Consider the following 6,968-nt stretch of genomic DNA (forward strand, 5'->3'; position numbering starts at 1 on the left):
TGTATGTATTTTTACTTGTTCATACATTTCCAGTTTCTTTCAGGGCTTAAAAGTTTGAGGGGACTTTTATTTTTCTGAGAAGGCCCAGCCTGTTATGTATGGGAGAAAAAGTATTCCAAAATAGCACAGTTTTTCGGAGGGGCCTCAGGGCCAGCACTTTTCTTTTTATCTTCGGAACACGGAACAATCATGTGGGTATATCTATTCCCAAGATACAGAGTATTTAGACATGCTGCTTTTCTAATCATCATTTAATAAAGGCAAGCAGACCCTGAGACAAGGATTTGAGTGAAAGCAGTTTATTTGAGAGGTGACCCTAGAAAACACCAGTACAGCGGGGAAGTGAGACAAGAAGGGAAAGCAGCAAATTCAGGATGTGTTGTCAAGTGAGCAGGTGTCTGCCATTGGCACTTGAGGCTTAATCTGGCTGGGGATTTTTGGGCGAGTGTATAATAAGCCTCAGAGTTGTCCTACATGAGGGACAAGAAGCTGGGGTGTTTATTCTTCAAATCCCTTCCATCACTGGTGGGGGGAAGCTCCCAAGGGAGCATTAACTTATGGCTATTTCTGGCCTGCCCTTGCAAAGGTCAAGAGAAAGCCCATGGGTGGAGGGTCACATGTCTGCAGAAGCATGCTAAAAGCAGGCCCTGGACCAGTGAACAGACAAGATATGGGCAGGCACCGCTGCAACAATGCCAGAGGCCAGAGGATTACCATATACTTCTTGATAACAGTCTTAAGTGTCACTGCTTGTTTCTGGCTTATTGCCTTAAAAAATATGGCATTCAGTACAATTCCAATTTCTGGGGGTTTACTGAAATCATTTCATCAACATAGCAAGGCATCATGACACAGAGGAAAGAGCCCTGAATTTTGTAATGAGGAGAGCTGGGTTCTGGCCATGACCCTGTGGTCTGACATACAATGCTTCCTGGCTCTGGACCTCAGAATCTTTGATGTAAATCGAGTTTTAAAGTAATAATAATAGTAAACATATATGTGACCTTAGTGCATGCCAGGTACTGTGCTGAGTACTTTACAAATATTAACTCATGTAACCCTCATGACACTCAATGACATAAAGACTATTATTATCTCCATATTTTACAGAGAAGAAAACTGAGACACAAGGAGATTAAGCAACTTGAATGTGATCATGCAGGTAGTAAGTGGTAGATCCAGGACTGGATCCCAAGTAAACTGGCTCCAAAACTGAGACTGCTAACCCCCACTAGGATGCTTCCAAATTCAGTAATCTCTCTGCCCTCGTTATTACTATTGATCTTTGACCTCTGATAAAATCAGCCAGGAGAAAGGTGTATTGATCCGCCATATGTTTTGACTTCTGTTGTTGACTCAAATCCAACTTGTGTCATTCTCTTGTTGAATAATTTACAAGATGCGTTTATAGAACCTGGGAATAAGCAGAAAGTGTCGTGTACCCAGTAGGTCCGAATATATCCCCTTGGGGAATGGCAATCCATGTCTGCGCCAGGGAGAGCTGTGATTTTAATCCATTCCTTAAGAAAATGAACCGTCATATCTTTCCAATACACTTGGAAATATTTCACTGACTGTGGAAGCTTTACACCATCAAAGGCTGTTCTTCTGCCAGTTTTATTACTAGAGTATATCTTTTCAAAATTTAACCTACATTTGTTCAAGCAAGATGCCAATGAACCAGTCATATCAGTATCAGGTAGAATTTTCAGTTCCCACTGGAGAGTAGCATATCAGCTCAAAGTAATCGTTAGAGGCCAAATTTTGCTACCTCCTGAAGTCTGATCCAAAAATCTCCCAGAATATTACTTTCAGGTGCCTGAAAGTTTCCTTTTGAAGTTATATTATTATGATGAAAGTTGCTTGATTCATTTATAAAACAAGTGCTAATCTCCTACTACATCCAGCCCACTAGGCTAAGAACTGAGATCTGAGGATAGCGATTTATCTTTTTGATTCTCCTGCCCTTTAAGACACTTAAAATTTAGGAGAGGCATATATGCCAATAATACAAGAAAGTCAATAGAGACTAAATAGGCTATATGTGTAAGGTGAATTCGGAATTAGACAGCATCAAGGTTCTAAATTATTGTAATGATGTCTAGTAGCTATACTGAAGGTCTTCATTCATTCATTCATTTTGTTAATTCACCAAATAATTATCGATAGCCTACTACATGCCAGAAATTTTGCTGTCTATATGACAATTTTTGCAATAAAGAAGATAGACATGGATCCCGACCTCACAGAGTTTATAGTTCAATAAGGTGATTGACATATGAATTAGCAACTGTTCTGCCTTTGACAGGTCCCCAAATCCCCTACCATAGCAACCTTCCAGGGACCAATTCTGACCCCTCCAACACTCATCCTAATTGATTTTCTCCTCTTCATGCCCTTACTGGTACTCCTAATAAAGTCAACGAGGTTAGAATCATGTGTTCGTGTTTTTTTTAAGAGGAAAGGTCACCCTTCTCACTCTAAAATTCTCCACCTAGAGCCAAAGGAGCCCAGGAACCAAAAAAGGGAGGGCATGTGGGAAAGGGAACAGGGAAGTGCAGAGATTGGAAGGAGTATGGAATTTTCCACATACTGAAGGGATGAGGTAAAGGAGAGAGGTTCACTGAACGATCATGCCAATAAGCACCAAAAGAGATTGCATGAACCCACCTTTCCTGTCTTCTCCGGGGTCACTCTCAGTCAGATTCTTCTTGGGGCCTTTGGAGGCAAATTTCATATTAGGCATGGTCTTTATGTTAAATAAGAGAAAAAGAAAAAAAAAAATCAAAATTCCTGGAGACAGAAGTTAAGTGAAAGAAGAAAGAATTGACCATTACTGCAATAAAATGCAAGTAATAACCATTATAAATAGCAGCAGTAATATGAAGCAGAATAGGCCTCTGACATTCTTTAAAGCTTTTGGACATTCTGCCCACCCTTCTGGGCAAGAATCTGTTTGGTTCCTTGCTAACTTGACACTTAGATTTCTCACTATGCACAGCAACCTAGGGTGTGACTCTGGCTATGATAATGTATGACTCAAGCACACCCCTTGGCACATACTTTGCTCTCTTATCAGATGACCTACCTGACTTTGACAGCCTTCTCCACTTCAGAACAATTTGCAGGATAGAGGTTAAGTGTAACCAGACCTAATTCCTTTAATTCCCAAAGGCTCCCACACCAGCAATCTTGGGGTGATCCAGTGCCTTGCAATTCTCACATTTCTCTTATCTATGAGACTACTTTTCATGTTTCCTTTGATGCGACTTGAAAATAGACTGACATTGACCCCCAGTAGAACTGAAATCCCCATATATATCTTAACCTCTTCTTGTGTCAAATCCTGCAATTTCCCTTCCAAGACCTTTCTAAACCCCTCTTGAACATGAGAATTCTATTTATTTTAGCCACCCAGAACCCTCACTCATCTCAAGTAGAGTTTCCTGATCATTTTTTTTAAATTAAAACACCTTTTCTGAAAATTCAGCATGTATTACTTCTCATAGCTCAGTTTATAGCCAAGGGCTTCACCCCACTTATGTCAGGTTTCCACTATAAAGTTTAATTGGAGAATTTAGCAAATATATTGATAATCCAAGGAAGAGCTTGAAATTAAGAAACTAAAATGGTTTTCCCACCATTGTGGGCCATTCTCCCACCATCTACCTACCTCCAACTTTGGACTAGAAGGGAAAATGAATTAAGACCAAGGAACAGATCACAGTAAGAGAAGGGATACGAAGAAGGACGCTCAGAATCAGATCTGGCTCAAGAAGAGCCAAAACTTTCCCTCTGCTTTTTCCCACCCCTCTATTCAAGCACTGTTTCACATTGGACTTTTGATTGGAATGTACTATGTTGTCTTGAAAAGAGCATGAACATTCACTTTTGACCAACTTGTACTCTAACGTCAGATCTCTCACTTACTAGCTGCATGACTTCAGGCAAGTTACTTATCCTCTCTAAAACTGCTCATCTATAGAATGAGGGCAATGAGTGCTTCTTCATTGTAATGCTGTCAAAATTAAATGGGAATAAAGAGTCAAATATCTAGGAATAAACCTAACCAAGGATGTAAAGGATTTGTAAACAGCAAACTACAAAACATTGCTGAAAGACATCAAATAAGACCTGAATAAATGGAAAGACATTCCATATTCATGGATTAGAAGGCTAAATGTCATTAAGATATCAGTTCTACCCAGACTGATCTACAGATTCAATGCAATACCAATCAAAATTCCAACAGACTACTTTGCAGAAATGGAGAAGCTAATTATCAATTTAATCTTGAGGGCAAGGGGACTTTAACAGCCAAAAACATCCTGAAAAAGAAGAATGAAGTTAGAGGACTCACGCTTCCTGACTTTAAAGCATATTATAAAGCCACAGTGGTGAAAACAGCATGGTACTAGCATAAAGATAGACACATTGGTAAATGGAATCAAACTGAGAGCTCAGAAATAGACCCTCAGATCTATGGTCAACTGATTTTTGAAAAAGCTCCCAAGCCCACTCAACTGGGACAGAACAGTCTCTGCAATAAATGGTTTTGGGAGAACTGGATATCCATAATCAAAAGAATGAAAGAGGACCCCCACCTCATACCCTATTCAAAAATTAACTCAAAATGAATCAAAGACCTAAATATAAGAGCCAGGACCATAACATTCCTAGAAGAAAATGTAGGGAAACGTCTTCAAGATCTAGTGATAGGCAGTAGTTTCTTAGACTTTATACCCACAGCACAAGCCAATAGAAGGAAAATAAGAGACAAATGGGACCCCCTCAAAATCGAATACTTCAGTGCCTCAAAGGACACTGTAAAATGGTGAAAAGGCAGCTGACCAATGGGAGAAAATATTTGTAAATCACATATCTGGTAAGGGTTTGATATCCGGTGTATATAAAGAAATCGTACAACTCAACAATAAAAAGTCAAACAACCCATTTAAAAAATGGGTGAAGGACACGAATATAAATTTATCCAAAGAGGAAACACGGATGGCTAAGAGGCACATGAAGAGACGCTGAGATTCGCTAGCTATTATGGAAATGCAAATCACGTAACCCACAGTTACGTGAGATATCATCTCATAACTATTAGAATGGCTGCTATTAAACAAACAGGCAACTACAAGTGTTGGAGAGGATGTGGAGAAATTTGAACACTTATTCACTGCTGGTGGGAAAGTAAAATGGTATAGCCACTGTGGAGGATGGTTTGGTGGTTCCTCAGGAAGTTCAGTATAGAGTTGCCTTATGAACCAGGAATCCAGCTACTTGGGATATACCCAAAAGATCTGAAAGCAGGGATGCAAACAGACATTTGTACCTGATGTTCATAGCAGCATTATTCACAATTGTCAAAATATGGAAACCACCCAAGTGTCCATCAACAGATGAATGGATAAACAAAATGTGGTGTGTGTGTGTGTGTGTGTGTGTGTGTGTGTGTCTAAATATACGTATGTGTGTATACACACACAGACACACAGACACACGTGACGGTTAGGTTCATGTGTCAACTTAGCCAGGTGATAGTACCCAGGTGTCTGGTCAAACAAGCACTGGCCTAACCATTACTGCAAGGACATTCGTGGCTGGTTAATAAACCACAAGGCTGATTTATTAAATCATCAGTCAATTGACTGCAGCTGTGACTGATTACATCAATGAAGGGCGTGTCTTCCACAATGAGAGAATTCAATCAGCTGGATTTAATACAATCAGTTGAAGACTTTTAAGCGAACCAGATAGAGGACCTTCACTTCTTCAGCTAGCCAGCAAAGCATTTCCTGAGGAGTTCATCGAAGTTGTCAGTTCGTTTCCTGAGGAATTCATCAAACACGTTCATCGAAGTTGCCAGTTTGCTGCCTGAGGAATTCACTGAATGTCTTCATTGGAGTTGCCAGTCTGCTGCCTGCTCTACGGAATTTGGACTCATGTATACCCACAGTTACGTGAGACACTTTTATAAAATCTTATATTTATAGGTATCTCTTGTTGATTCTGTTTCCCTAGAGAACCCTAACCAATACAATATACGATGGAATATTATTCAGCAGTGAAGGAATGAGGTCCTGAAGCACATGACAACATGGATGGAACGTGAGGACATTAGGTTAAGTGAAATAAGTCAGACATAAAAGGACAAATATTTTATGATTCACTGATATGAACTAATTATAATGTGTAAACTAACAAACATAAAATTTAGAATACAGGGTACCAGGATATAGAATGAGGCTAAAGAATGGGGAGCAGTTGCTTAATATGCACAGAATGTTCAACTAGGTCGAACTTAAACATTTGGAAATAGATACAGGTGACAGTAGCATGTTACTTTGAGAATAACTAACAGTACTGAATGGTGTGTGAATGCAGTGAAAGGGGAAGTTTAGAATCATGTATGTCACCAGAAGGAAAGTTGGAGGTTAAAACATGGGAATGCATAACACAGTGGATCTTGTGTGGACAATGTCTATGATTAACTGTACAAATATAAAAAAGTTATTTCATGAACTAGAGCACATGTACAATACTATTACAAGGAGTTAATAATAGAGGGGCATATGGGAAAAAATGTACCCATTGTAAACTATGGACTATAGTTAACAGCAATATTTTAATACTCTTTCATCAACAGTAACAAATGTACTACAGCAATCCTATGGGTCAACAGTATGGAGAGATAAGGAATATGGAAGGATTAGGGTTTTTTAAATTTTTATTTCTTTTCTGGAGTAATGTAAATGTTCTAAATTTGATCATGGGGCTGTATGCACAACTATGAGATGATACTGTGAACCAGTGATTTTATATACTTTGGATGGCTTCTATGCTGTGTGAATATATCCCAATAAAATTGCTTTAAAAAATTAAATGAGAAAAACCTGTAGAAAGCATCTGTCAAGGGAACATACATATGGCAGCTGCTTTCCACTACCACTGACCGACTGATT

This window comes from Choloepus didactylus, chromosome Y (assembly GCF_015220235.1).
Source record: "Choloepus didactylus isolate mChoDid1 chromosome Y, mChoDid1.pri, whole genome shotgun sequence".
Taxonomy (NCBI): domain Eukaryota; kingdom Metazoa; phylum Chordata; class Mammalia; order Pilosa; family Megalonychidae; genus Choloepus; species Choloepus didactylus.